We start from the raw sequence: 15,978 nt of genomic DNA on the forward strand, positions 1-15,978 counted from the left end.
TGTTATCCCATATCTCTTGGATGTTTTTCTCGTGGTTTTTAACCAGCCTTTCTGAGTTGGCTAGGCTCTTTTCAAGATGATATATTTTGTCTTCATTATCTGATGTTCTGGCTTCTACTTGCTCCACTCTGTTAGTGATACTCTCAATTGAGTTTTTAATTTGGTTTATCGTTTCCTTCATTTCTATAATTATTGTTTGGTTTTTTTTTATAATCTCTATCTCCTGATAAAGATGCTTAACTTCTTCTTTTATCTGTTTATGTAATTCATTTTCAAAGTGTTCTTTCACTGTTTGGATTTGCTGTCTCGTATCTTCTTTAAGGTTCCATTCCATCTGTCTAAGGTATTCCTTGAGTTCTTTATATGACCATTTTTCTGCTGACTCTAGGTCCTCCTGAATATTTAGGCTGTCCTTCATTGTTTGTACTCCTTTTCTTCCTTGCTTTTTTATGCTGCTCATGTTACTTCTTGTTCTGTTTGACTGCTGAGTTACTGTTTACTCTTATAAATTTATTTGATGCTGTCGCGCTGGTTTCAATGCAGTTATCTCCTCCGCCCATGACGCAATTTCTCTGTCATGGTGGTATCCCATCCATATTACTGATTTTTGCTTTTTGAGTGGAATGTTAAGTTCATTTACAGTTATTATTGATATGGTAAGACCTGCCATCTTACTGTTTACTTTTTTGTACATTTTCAGTGTGAGTGGTTTTTGTAATTGTTGCTATTGTTCCTTAATTCCTCTGTTACTGCCTTATCTGACTTGTTTTGTAGTGAATAGATATATTCTGCTGTACCATTTTAATTTGTTCCTTTTTTAAGATTTTTTTTTAGTTGTCAATAGACCTTTATTTTATTTATTGATACCTGCTGCTGAGAATCTAATCCAGTGCCTCACACATACAAGGCAAGCGCTCTGCCATGAGCCACAACCCCAGCCCTAATCTTTTACTACATGTTTTGAAGGTGTTTTATTTTTTTTTTTTTAGTTTTTGCTGCGGGAATTGCAAATGACAATTTATAACAATCTACTTTGGATTAATCCAAACTTAAGTTTGTTAAAAATGTGCTTCCCTTTGTGCTGTTGTAACAAACATTATATCTTTTAATATTATGTGCTCATCAATGTAGATTTAGAATGTTTGCTTTATGCAGTTGTCTTTCAAATCAGGTGTAAAAGAGAGTCACAAATATACATTTATATTGTCTTTTATATTTACTTATGCAGTTACTTTTACCAGTACTGTTAATTTTTTTATGTGGATTCAAGTACCCTCTGTTATCCTTTCATTTTAGCCTGAAGGATTCTCACTATTTTTCCTAGGTAAGAAATTCTAGAGATGAATTCTTGTTTTTGTTTAGCTGGGAAAGTCTTAATTTCTTCATATTCAAAATTAGTTTTGCTTGTTTTAGATTTCTTAGTTGATAGTGCCCCACACCCAACTTTGAATGTGTCACCTAACTGCCCACTTTCTTATGCGAAATCAGATGTAAAATCCGTATTCCTTGTTTGTGATGAGTTGCATCTCATATGGCTTTGAAGATTCATTTAGTCTTTTAGAAGTTTGGGTATGATGTGTCAGAATTGTGGGACTCTTATTTAAGATTATCCTTAGGTATATAGATTAATATTTTTCATTAAATTTGCAAAGTTTTCTGTCATTATTCTTTAAATATTCTTCTGTCCCTTTCTTTCCATGTTTTCTGATACTGTCATTATGCTCATGTTGATATGCCTGATGATTTGTCACCGTTTTCTTGATGTTTTTGTTCATTTTTGTCCCTTATTTTTTCTTACTATTTCTCAGACAGGACAATATCAATTGACCTATCTTCAAGTTCATTTCCTCTGTCAGCTCAAATGTGCTATGAGCCTTTCTAGTGAAATTTTCAATTAAGTTCTTATACTTTCAACTCCAAATTTTACTTATTTCTTTTTTTATATTTCCTATTTTTTATTAATAATCTGTTTGGTGAGATATTGCAATCAGTCTCCCCCCTTTATTAAGATATGGTTTCCTTTAGTTATTTGAGGCTATATTTTTGACCATATTTTAAGTAGCCCATTTTGATTTCATTGTCTGATAACTCCAATGTCTGTGCTGCCTTAGTGCTAATTTCTATTAACAGCCCTTTTCCCTCTTTGTGTGTACCATGATATCTTGTCTCTTGCATGTCCTTTGAAAACTATACAATTATAAAAATAGATTCTGTCTCCTTCCCAGGGTTTGTCATCGTAGCTGTTATTGCTCTTGATGCTTTTTATTTGCATAGTAATTTTCCTTAATTCTTTATGTATGTGGCCACTGAAGTCTCTTTTTGATTACCTTCAGGGCATGTAATGATCAGATGATTATTTCCATAAATGCCTGGAACCAGTGAGTCTCTCAGGCTTTGTCAAGGATCTCTGTGCATGATGGGCATGCCTGTAATACTCAGGTAGGCAGTTTACAACTCTGCCTTAGCCTTCATTTCCTGTTTGTTCAGGACTTGAAGATTAGCCACCTGCGAAAGCTTAGGACAATCTTAGGTCTTTCTTGAGTCCACACAGATATTCATGAGTATGCATACAGCAGTATACATGACTTCAGTTTTTTAGATTCATTCTATGGATATCTTATTCCCCAGCTTTAATTTTGAAATTTCCCAGCTTTTCGTTTGGTTAGCTTGCTATTTGTTCCAACAGTTATACCATGTCAGGCAGATGTGATGTTAAACAATTGGTCCTGTTTGTTTTTTGACAAATGCCGTCTGGGGAAAAGATTACTGGCACTGGGCATGCTCTGAGTCAGATCAAATAAAGACAAGTACAGGAGTGGCATTTTCCAAGGAACTGCTATGAAGGACAAAAATGAAAATTTCTGGGAATGGGGCTTTGGAGGAGTTCCAACCCCATTTTGCTTCTCTGGTAGCTTCCAGGGTACTGAATTGAATCATGATTTTGAGCCTGTTGGTTTTCAAGGCTATCATGGTGCTAGGGAGCTGAGGGAGCAGCTGAGGGAGGTGAGAATAGGGACAGGTTAAAATCCCACGAAGCTTCCTATTCTTACTCAGATTCAACAGTTTTTCTTTACATGCTCCCTAGATTGTTGTAAGATTGTTTGATTTCGAGTTCTGAAAAAGTTGATTTTGACAGATTTTGCCACTATTGCTCTTATTTTATGGAGAACATTTTTGCTAATGTCATGTACAGTATTTCAGTGGTCCAAATTCTTCTGAATGTCACTTTACCCCAGTTATTTTCTACTATTTCTCTTCTTCACCTATGTGTATTACAGCCTCATGTAAGAACTCATTTTCAGTATTGTAATGTAGATATATAAAAATTCCCCATATACTTTAAAGTCATTTAGTCATTCAAGTAGGCATTTGCTTGATGCTGTGGATAAGAACTATAGTATGCTCCTATCTTTAGGAGGGTGACTTAGTCAGAAATTTGTAAATGTAAGGAAAATTAGTTTGTTAGTTGAATGAGTGAAAAAGATCTGATAAGAGGTAATGTAAAGTACTTTTATTGATAATATAGATCATTACCTCAGACATCTAATGTTGTAAATCATTATGCCATTATTGTCTATATAATTGAATCAATTCATATAGAGGAAAATTTCAGTTTGGGCTTCTGAATTATGGCTAAAAAGTTAATTGAACTGCTAGAATGATTATGCTGAAAGGGCAAAGTAAAGAAACATTTTTTAAATACTTGCTGTGTATTGTGCCTGAATATATTACTTGGTAAAATTGGTTTTTCTGGTTAAGGAGTTTTCTAATAAAAGAAAAACAACTAGATTTGACTATCTAGACATCTTGAGATATGAGAATAATAAAAGCAAATATATTATAGTAAGGGCATTGATTGTTAAGGAACAGTATCCTCAAAATTGTAATGGGTATCCTGATAAAGTTGGTGATTTTAAACTCCTAAATTGTGATGCGTCTTCTTTGCCACTTGAAGAGAACTCTCCCCTCTCCTGTGGGAATATCCACCCTACTCTTGAGGGGATTAATTCTGCATTGCTTGGAGGAAACTTCATACAAGGTAATGCTGAAGCTCTTGAGGACCTGCGTCTGCCATCCCTTATCTTTTTTTTTTTCTTTTTTATATCCAGGATTGAACTAAGGGGCACTTGGCCAATGAGCCACATCCCTAGCCCAATTTTGTATTTTATTTAAAGAGGGTCTCACTGAGTTGCTTAGCACCTTGCTTTTGCTGAGGCTGGCTTTGAACTTGCAATCCTCCTGTCTCAGCCTCCCAAGCTGCTGGGATTATAGGTGTGAGCCACTGTATCTGGCTCATCTTTTTTTTTTTAAATTTTATTTGTTCTTTTTAATTATACATAACATTAGAATATATTTTAACATATTTTTGTAAACAAGGAGTACATCTTATTCTAATTAGCATCCCATTCTTGTGGTTGTACCTGATGTGGAGATTCACTGTGGGTGTATTCATCCTTCATTCTGGACCTAAGCTAGGTTTAAGTCTCAGTAGACTCTAGAGATAAGGTGCAAAGTATGACTTATGAGGAAATGTGCAACACTCTGAAAGAACTGTGAGTTTTTAAATTTCACATCTGGGACACATGTTTGTATTGATAGTGAGGATGTAGGATAGTGGTGGAAGGAATCTAAAGTTGGATCAGGCTGAATTTATTGATATTGGCTCACTAAGCAGAGATTCTGCATTTACTCTTGCAGCTTGGAGAGCTAGACAGAACTCCTCAAAGGGGTTTCAGCTCCCCTTCATTCAAGGGGTTCTAGGTCTGCAAACTATCTCAAGTCTTGGGAACTGAGAGTCGTAATGCACTGCTTTTATTATTTTGATTTGACTCTTGTTCACTTAACCTAGAAATTTTCTGCTTATGCAAATCAACTAAAAATATATTAGGCTCCCCATTTCACTCTAGAAACACCATGATCAAATAACCATGGGCAAGAATCAGATTCTTCTGATTGCTTCTTTGACTCTACTATTCTAATGACCATTATGGTAACCACACCCATCTTGCACTGAACAGTTAAGTGCTGCCACTTGCTCCCTGCCATACCAGAATTTACCTCTACAATTGTATAGATTTTCCAATTCAATGACTGCAGTTCCCACTATAAAGTCTCGCCTTTTGAGAAGAGAAATCACAGAATATCCTTAGTACACTGCCAAAAATTTATACTCAGCCTTTTTTCCATCCTTTCCAAGGCACCCATGGTTCTTTTACCAGGATAACTATGCACTGGGGAAAAAGAAATCATACCTCTTGGGTACTGGTTCTGAACTGAAATTAATTCCATGAGGCTCAAAATGTCCCTATGATCCATCAGTTAGAATAGGGGATCATGAGCATTGAGAGATCAGTGGTTAGCTTACATTTTATTTTCACTAAGACTTGTTAGTTATTAAATGCATTCTTGGGTTATTTCCCCATTTGGAGTGCTAAAATATAACAACTGGCAGAGTCCCTATTGTTGGTTCCCTGACTAATGAAGTGAGAGCTGTTCTGGTGGTAAAGACCTACTAGAAGCTTTTAGAACTTTGTTTACCTAGGAAAATAGAATCAAAAGCAGTAATACATTTCAGGAGAGATTGCAGAGATCAGTGCCATCATTAAGGACTTGAAAGTTACAGGAATGGTGATTCCTGACATATCCGTGTTCAACTCTCCTATTTGGCCTGTGCAGAAAACAAATGGATCTTGGAAAATTACAATGGCTTATCATAATTCTAACGAAGTGGTGACTCCCATTGTAGCTGCTGTACCACTACCATTATAGCTGCTGTACCAGATGTGTTTTCATTGCTTAAGCAAGTTATCTTATTCCTTGGTACTTGGTATGCAGTTATTTATCTGGCAAATATATTTTTCCACATCTGTGTCTACATCTGCCTCAGATGCATTTTAGTTCTACCTGGTAATGTCAGCAATACACATTCACTGTCGTATCCCAGGGGTATAATAGCTCTCCAGTCCTGTGTCATAATTTTAGTTCTCAGGAATCTTGATTACCTTTTTCTTGTACAAATTATCACATTGGTCCATTACATAGATGGCATGCTGAATGGACCTAGTGAGGGAGAAATAGTGATTACTCTAGACTCATTGATAAGACATCAGCATATCAGAGAGTGGGAAATAAATTCAAGTAAAATTCTGGGGTCTTTATCAGTGAAATTTCTAGGAGTCTGCTGGTGTGGGAATGTTGAGATATTTATACTAATATGAAAGATAAGAAAGTGTTACAGTTGTCCTCTCCTATAGCCCAAAACAGAGGCATCATATGTAGTGGGCCTTTTTGAAACATATTTCTCATTTGGGTGGTGCTATACTAACTTATTTACCATGTGACTAAAAAGTTGCAAGTTTTGAATGGGGCCCAGAATAAGAAAATGTTCTGCAGTGGGTCTAGATTGCTATACAATCACTTCTGCCACTTGGGCCATATTTCCAGTATCTCCAATGTGTTTGATATTTCAGTGGCAGATAGGGATGCTGTTTGGAACCTTTGACAGGCCCTACAGGTGAATCACAGCTCATATCCTTGAAATTATAGAACATAGCCCTGCTATCCTCCATGAATAACTATTTCACTCTTGAGAAACAGCTCTTGATCTGCTGTGGAGCCTCAGTAGATAGTGACACTTAACTGTGGACCACCAAATTACCATGTGACCTGAGAACTGTGTGTTGGACTTAACCCATAAATTTGGGTGTATGCAGTACTGGGGAAGCAAAACCTTTATCCTTTCAGGTTTTTTTTTGGACTGGTCATGAGAGTTAAATTGACTTAAGACAGATTAACAATAGAAAAGAAGACAAAGTAAGTTTCATGCGACATGGGAACACTCATAAGAAAGACTCAAAAGAAGTGGTTAGAATTAACCATTTTCTACTGAATTGAATAAAGAATAGTGAGTTGTAAAATGTGGTGGGGCAAAGGATCATGGGCTAGGTTGTTAATTGGTAGAGAAATTACTAGGAAGATGAGTTTACTAAGATTTTCTTATATGGATTTCACATGGCTCCATCTTCCCATCTTTGATGACAAGAATGCTGTTTTCCTTTTGGTATAGGGAGAACATCTTTTACATGGGAACTTTATTTTCTGTTTAGTGATAGTCCTGTACCTGCTATTTTAAAAGTATTTTTGGTTTAAAATAATCAAAACACCCAAGCAGCATACTGCAGGGTAGCATGTTCTCAATTCCTTCAGCAGCAGCACTCTATCACCAAATGAAAGAGTTATATTTGGGATTAGGCCCAAGCAGGCCCTGGAAGCCCAAAAGAGTTCCTTGAAGAGGTGATGCCTACTCTGCTATACTGTCTCTTTTTTCCGAACCTGTACCTGTGACCTCATGAGGAGTTACATAACATCCATTGACAGATGAAAAGAAAACTCAGGCCTGATTAACAGATGGTCTACATGGATATGCAGGCATCCTTCAAAAGTAGACATCTGCAGCTCCTTTGGGGGAATCTCTGGATAGTGATGAAAGGAAATCCTCCCAGTGGGCAAAAATTTGAGTGATGTACCTGGTCATTCATTTTGCCTGGAAGGAGGAATGGCCAGGTGTGTGATGATATATTGATATGAGTTGTGTCAATAGTTTGGCTGGATGGCTAGGAACTTAGAAAGAACACGGTTAGGAAACAGATGAAGAAGAAACTTGGGGAAGGAATAGATAGACCTCTCTGAATAGACAAAAATATTCTTGAATATATTTGTGTCCAGTCTTAATGTACAACAAATGGTGATGTCAGCAGGATTTTAATGATTAGGAGGATTTTAATGATCTAGTAGATTGACTTATTCTGTGGTTCCTAGCCTTCCTCTTTCCCTCACCTCATACCATTGTCCAATGGGCTCATAAATCAAGTGGTTGAAAGGGATGGAAGTTACATATGTTTTAGCAACATGGACTTCCACTTATGAAGGCTGATCTGATCTGAGTATGGCCACTGTTGAACTCCCAGTAGCAGCCACCAACATTGAGTCCCTGATATGGCACCATTCCCCTAGACTATCAGCTAGCTAGCTACCTGGCTGCAGATCTTGGACCACTTCCATTATGGAAAAGGCAGCATTTTATTCTTACTGGAATAGACATTTATTTTGATTGTGAATTTTCCTTCATACATGGAATTCTGCCAAAACTGCCATCCTTGGGTTTACAGAATGCCTTATCCACCATCAGGGTGTTCTATACAGCATTGCTTTTGATTAAGAAATTCACTTTGCAGCAAAGGAAATGTGGCAGTATGTGGTACTTATGGAATTCACTAGTCTTACCATGTTCCCTACTCTCCAGAAATAGTTGACTTGATAGAACAGTGGCCTTTTGAAGACTCAGTTACAGTGCCAGCTTGGTGGCAGTACCTTGAAAAACTGGGCCAAGATTCCCCAGAAGGATGCATATACTTGGAAACAGCATCCAGTGTATTATATTGTTCTCCCATTGTGAAGATTCATGAGTCAAGGAATGAAGGAGTAGAAATGTGAGTTTCACTATTCACTATTACTTCTAGTGACCCACTATCAAACTTTTACTTCATGTTCCCATGATCTTATGTCCTGCTGGCCTAGAGGAATGCTTCTATCAGGAGGCACAACAATGTTTCCATTTAACTGGAAGTTAAGACTTTTCCTGGCAACTTTGGCCTCTTCATGCCTCTGAATATATAGGAAAAGAAGAGCATGGCTCTTGCTTGGGTGATTGGTCCTGACTATTAGGGAGAAAGTAGACTGCTATTCCACAGTGGAGGCGACGAAGAATATATATGAAATATAAGAGACCCTTAGAATATCTCAGTATTACCATGCTTGTGGTTAAGGTGAGTAGAAATCTACAACAACCCAACCCAGGCACGATGGCCATGACACTTCAGAAATAAGGTTAGGTTCACCCCATTAGGTAAACAATCAAAACTAGCTAAAGTGCCTCCTAAAGGCAAAGGGAATATAGAGTAAGTAGTGGAAGAAGGTAGTCATAAATCAGGTATGACCAAATGACCGGATTTGAATTGACTATAATTTGAAAATTATCTCAGTGAATTATATATTATTACTAGAGTAAGCACTACTTCTCCCTCACTAGGAAGATGAGTTTACTAAGATTTTCTTATATGGATTTCACCTGGCTCCATCTTCCCATCTTTGATGACAAGAATGCTGTTTTCCTTTTGGTATAGGGAGAAGATCTTTTACATGGGAACTTTATCTTCTGTTTAGTGATTTATAATTTTCACATGTATTTTCTTCTCATTTGCTTATGAATATGTATGTGGCGTATGTGTGTGTATAATATAAAGCAGATATCTTTTTGTTCTCTCTTTTATTCCTCAGTAACATAAAATATTTTGATTTTATATTATAGAATTTAAATATTGTTAGCTTTGCATCATAGTATTTAAGTTATAATATATCAAGAAGAAGGGTAAACATCACCTCTTCAAAGGGTAAACTTCACCTCTTCTGGGGAAAGAGTTAATGCATTTCAAGTTATATATAGGCTATTTGTATCATTGTAAGTAGGATTATGACCTTGTTATTTATTTAGAGACTAAGTCCACACTTAAGAAGATTCATGTGGGTGCCAGGTTGATAAGTAATGAACCTGAGATGATTGATTTTATTATTTGTCAAGTTGACTGGGCCATAGTTTACCCAAATATTTGATCAAACATTATTTTGGGTATGTCTTTGAGGATATTTTTTGAATATTAACATTTGAATTCATAGACTGAATAAAGCACATTGCCCTCCCTAATGTGAATGCCTTATTCTGTCAATTGAAGATCTGAATAGAATAAGAAAGCTATGTCAGGAAACTTATTCTTCCTGACTGTGTTGGGACGTCAGTCTTCTCCTGAACTTGTACTGAAATTTGTACTGTTGGCTCCCCTGGTTCTCAGGGCATCAGACATAGACTAGAACTCATACTGTTAGCTTCCTGGTTCTTAGGCCTGTATTAGCAATGCTCCTGGGCCTCTAGCTTGCTGACTACGTATCTCAGGACTTCTCAGCCTTCCTAATTGTGTGAGCCCTTATAATCCATCAATTTACACACACAGACACACTCTATTGTTACTCTCTCTCTGAGGAACCCTGAGTAAGATATTTACCAGAAAGAACAAAAACAAAACAACAACAACAAAAACCCCAACATCAATTGACTATTTTTTTTTCCCAGAATAGCAACAATAGACTGTGGTTGGCATGGAAGAAGGTCAAATATAGAGCTAATAATGTATTGTCATCTTACCACAGAATCTATCAAGAAGAGTAGCCTTGAAGTTCCTTAACAATTTGCCTTTATTTCTTTTAGTATCCCAAAGGCAACTTAATAGATAAATGTCTATACTATATGGAAGAGGGATGGAAATTGTAATATGCTTAAGACATTGAGTCCTAGAGCAAGGAAAAATTGTAGTAAATTTCATAGAAATTTAGGCTAAGATTTCATAATTAGCTACAGACACTTTCAAGCAATGGTATCTATATTATCAGGTTATTGAGTTTTTTTAATGCTTTTTATTTAGATGTTGATGCACCTTTATTTTATTCATTTATTTATATGTGGTGCTGAGAATCGAACCCAGTCCATCATATATACTAGGCAAGTACTCTACCACTGAGCTACAACCCCAGCCCCAGGTATATTGGGTTTTAGCAATAATCTTTAGTGACTAATGAATATCTGCTTTGATTTAAACATATTTGGTAAAACTCAGGTACTGTTATTTCTATTGTTCGCTGAGATTTGTTTATTTGTTTATATCACAATACCATTTTGGATTATGGAGAATAATCATTATGCCCTTGTTCTCCCTGTTGAGGGCTAAGAAGTTAATTACACCTACTGGGAAAAAATTTCACCTATATATCCAAAGGGAATCCTATGCTCAATAAGATACTGCTTAAATAAAATAGGGGAAACCCATGAATAAATAACTGTACTCAGCACTTAATTTTACTTTGTTTTGTGTTTTTAAAGAGGGAGTCATGAAGACTATAGGATTTCCTTTTTAAAAAGTTTTTTTAAAAATGTTTGGATACGTTTAGCATTTAAAGTTGGTTAATCACCACACATTCTTTCCATTTCCATTGTGATTGTGTAACAATGCTGAGGTCTGGAATCATGCAACTGATTTCTGAGCTTTTTTTGTCTTCCATTCTCACCAGAACTCTTTCCCTGTGTTTCTTATGTTGCATTATATAGCAAGCTTTTCTTGGTTCTCAGTCTTAGAAATATGTCGAGTCATTTTGTAAGTAGAACATGTCTTCATTTCTCCTGCAATTCAGTTATTTGAACATGTTTTGATAATAAAAAGGATACATTGTACCTCAAAATTATCACAGAACTCAGTTATTCTAATTAAGAAAGTTGTGCCATCTTTTTGGATACTTATATGTGATGAATTAATGAACTTTGTGTATTCTCTAAAAGAAGAGCAACTATAACAAATTATTTCCATACTTTATACAATCATATAATTATACAATTGTGCTCTTTTTTTGTGACCAGCTTATTTCATTTAGCATCATGGCTTAGGGTTCCTTTATAGTATATTTCTGTATCAGAATTTCATTCTTTTTAAAAGGCTGAATATTTGATTGTATGTGTATCCCATATTTTGTTTATTTATTGTTTTTTACCTTATGGCTATCACAAATAGTGCTGCCATGGACATGGGTGTATAAACATCTGTTTGAATGTCTTCTTTTAGTTCTTTTGGTATGTGCTCAAAAGTGAAATCGCTAGGTTTTATAGTAGTTTTATTTTATTTTTTGTGTGTGATTATACTATTTTCTGGGAGATGGTATTTCTATGTTTGATATTTTAAAGAAGTACCACATTATTTCCCTAGACACTCAGTATTTTAAAGTCTGTTTCCTTTATTTGGTTCATTGGGTAGTGAACCTTTAGGAAGGAGCTGCTAGTATAGTGTGAGTAGCAGCCAAACAATCTTTAGTCTTGCTAAGAGCCATCATCTTTGTTAACATATTGATCTGAAAACTAGTGTTTCTCAGAAAGTGATCCTGGAACCAGCAGCATCAAAAATACCCTGTTATATAAGTAGTTTTCCAAATGTCACTCCATATATATATATATATATATATATATTTATATTCAGACTCTGGAAGTGAGGATGACAGAAATGCTTTTTGAATAACAAAAGTGTTTAATTTGATGAAGTTTCCTTGATCAAATTTGGTTTGTGCTTTTTGTGTTCTCAGACATCTTGGCTTAACCAATGGTCTTAAAGATTTTAATATGGTATACTAAAGATTTTGTAGTTTCATTCTTAGTTTTAATTAAAAAACGGATAGCATTTTAATATCAAGGTTTATTATTTTATGTGTAGTGTCCAGTTATTTTAAAAAATCATTCTATTCTTGCCGCAGTCTGGCTGGGAACAAAATCATAAGCCAATGAAGCAGGAACAAACTTTATTTCTGAAACTCCCGCCAATGCCACGCACGCTCCTGGGAAATATGCTGAATTACACACGCAGTGTTCTCCCGGGCCACACTACACCAACAGGAAAATCCCTCCTCTGGAAATCCCTCCTACCATACTTCCCCAACCAATGGTAACTCTCCTGGAGTCCCACTAGAGCTCCAAAGTAGCAGGCCTAGGTGGACAGCAGGGGTCTAATATACAATTGAATGCAGATCTTAACATAATCATACCATCTCAATGGCTTGCTGGCGTCACCTTTCAACCAAAAATGCCATGCATCATTCCTACTTGGCTATGGCTCTCAGCATATTCTCATCGTATATTATCTTGGGAGTTTTATGGCATATATAGGTGGCCATTTCTTGACTCCATTCTTACCATATGGTCTTTATTACTCTAGCTTTATAGTAAGATTCATAATTAGGTAGTATGAACCTTTTTTTTTCAAAATTATTTTGACTTTTACCTTCTTTTCATTTTTTAAAAATATTTTAGAAAAAACCTTGATGACTTCTGAAATAAAACCTGTTGGGAATTAAATGATATATAATTACATATAAATCATTATATTGTCTATATCAGTTTAGAGAGAATGAACAAAAACATTATCTGACTCATATATAAGTTTGCTTATATTTTATTAGATTTATCCCTAAGTATTTCAAAATTTTTATGATATTATATTGGTATTACTTACTTAGTTTTCAATTATTTGCTTCTAGTATACTTGGTTCTCTTTTTTCCATGAGTTCTGCAATTCATGAATTCAACTAGATTGAAAATGTTCTAAAAAACATTATGTCCATTTTGAATATGTACAAACTTTTTTCTTGTCATTGTGTCTGAAAAATAAAACATAACAATAGCATTTACATGGTTTTAAATATTATAAATGATGTAGAGATGATTTAAAGTGTACAGAATGATATGTGTAATCTATATGAAAATATTATACCATATCAGAATACATGGCCTTTTGTATCTGTAAAGGGGCCTGAAACTAATCCACCATGTATATTGAGGGATAGCTGTATGTAGAACTATTAACTGATTTTTAAAAAATTGACCTTGTATTCTTCAACCAATCTTTTAGTCAGCTTCTTAAAGTTTTCTATGTAAATTAATCATGTTGTCTCTGAATATGTATATTTTAATTTCTTTTTCAATCTATATAAATTTTATTTGTATTTCGTATTACACTAGGGAGAACTTCTGTAAGAGCATACATCTTTGCCTTCTTCAGGATCTTAGGCTAAAGGCATTTAGTTTTGGACCATTAAATATTATATTAGTTGTGAGTTTTTTACCTTTATATGAAAAAAAACGTATATACCCTTTTAAAAGGAATCTGGTTGAAGACATTTATTTTTCTGCATTTATTGAGTTGATCATGAGAGTTTTCTCAGGGTGACTCATGGTGGTTTATTTTTGAATATTCAACCATCTTTGCATTCCTGGAGTAAAACTCACTTGTCATGTTCTGTTATCCTCTACATGCATTGCTGTGATTTATTATTACTTTATTAGGAATTTTGATATCTGTGTTGGTGGAGGATGTTATTTTCTGTTTTCTTGCAATGTCTTTGTTGGTTTGGTATCAGAATAATATCAAATACTAGTTCATTTCTCTATGTTCTGGAATAGTTTCTGAAAACTTTATGTTGTTTATTTCTTGACTGTCTCATAGAATTCCCCAGCAAGTCTTTTTGTGCCTCTTTTATTCTTTATGAAAAGTAATAAGAAAATGAACTTCTTCAATAGACAGAGATCTAATCACTAATTAATTTTTCTAGAGCCATCTTTGGAAGTTTTATCTTTCAAGGTATTTGTCCATATCATGTATATAGTTAAAGTTATTGGCAAGATGTTCCCCTATCTTTTTAATATCTGCATAATTTTAGAAATGTTCTGATAGTAAAATTTTCATTTCTGATAACAGTAGTTCATATCATTTTTTTTGTTATCATCCTGGGTAGAGGTTTAATTTCATTGATCCTTAGAAAAAAACATCTATTTTTCAGTTTTATCAATTTATTTTTATATTTTTTATTTTATTGATGGCTGCTTCTCATTATTTTTTTCCTTCTGTTTACTTTGGGTTTAATGTGCTGTATCTGAATACACTTACAGGTTTCTTGAGAACTCTTAAGTCTCACTTATGGAGTCTTTTTTTTTTTCACCAAATATAAGCATCTGATATTTATAAATTTCTTTTAAAGCATTATGCTCATTGCAGTCCACATATTTTCAATTTTATTTACTTCAAAATATCTTCTAATTTATCTTATAAATTATAATGGTTTATTTAGAAGAGTTTTTTTTATTTTAGTACTTTCTAGACTTCTTTAACATTTTTTTCTGTGATTAGAGAAGATAATTTTTATAATATCAGTTTTTTGAATTAATTGAGACTTGTTTTATGGTTCAGAATATCATGTATTTTTGAAAGTTTGATATGCACTTGAAAAGAATGCCTAATCTACCCCGATTGGGTAGAATTTTTTTAGAAATGTCAACTAGATCATATTTGATAATACTGTTTAAGTCTTCTAAATGAATGCATACGTATGTATACATGTAAAAGAAAATATATATATATAGAATATTTAATAGTTGTAAAATATGTGATATATAGTATATATAAAATATATATGTACATTATTTTTAAATTAATATATATATAGTATGTATGTGTATATATATATATGTGTGTGTGTGTGTGTGTGTGTATTTCTACTTATTTTATCATTAAATTACTTGGAAGTGTAAAAGTCTCTACCAGTGGTTGTTGATTTGTCTGTCTTCTTGGTTTTATCACTCATTGTTTTATGCATTTTGAAGCTTCTTTTTTATTATTTGAATTTTATAGTTATACATTAGTAGTTGGGTTCATCCCAATAAACTCATACATGCATGCAAATTGATTTCAGTTCATGATCCTCCCCTTTTCCCTCTCCCTTTTTCTTTCTGTCCTCCCTTCCCTTTCTCATTCTCCTCTTTCTACTCTACTAGACTTTCTTTTGCTTGTCTATTAATTTGTATTTGATTGGTTCTTTATGTTATCCTACCCTTCTTTCCCCTTTTCCATTATTTTATTCTAGCTTCTGAAGATGAGAGAAAACATTTGACCTTTTGAGCTTCTGAGTTTGGCTAATTTCACTTAGCATGATATTCTCCATTTCTATACATTTACCAGCAAATGCCATGGAGTAGAACTCCATTTTGTGTGTGTGTGTGTGTGTGTGTGTGTGTGTGTCAGAATTTCTTAATCCATTCATCTAATGCTGGGCATCTGAGTTGACTCCATAATTTAGCTATTGTGAATTGTGCTGTTGTAAACAGTGGCTGTGTCACTGTAGTATGCCACTTTTAGATTTTTTTGGGAAAATACCCAAAGAGCTGGGCCTTATGGTGGATACATTGAGGAATCACTCTTGGTATTATCTTCAGTTCTTTCCTGAATGGTTGTACTACTCTTTAGTTCTACCAACAATTCACAAGTTTACTTTTTCCCCACAACC

The 15,978-nt window shown here is 34.5% G+C and overlaps 1 protein-coding gene across 2 annotated transcripts in view; it reads left to right on the forward strand.

Moving 5' to 3' along the window:
* Ccdc91 (coiled-coil domain containing 91) overlaps positions 1-15,978 on the forward strand; it is a 416,145-nt gene that overhangs the window by 761 nt on the left and 399,406 nt on the right. The gene's annotated exons all lie outside the window — the stretch shown is intronic.

This window comes from Marmota marmota, unplaced genomic scaffold (genome assembly GCF_001458135.2).
Source record: "Marmota marmota marmota unplaced genomic scaffold, marMar, whole genome shotgun sequence".
In the NCBI taxonomy this organism is placed as follows: Eukaryota; Metazoa; Chordata; class Mammalia; order Rodentia; family Sciuridae; genus Marmota; species Marmota marmota.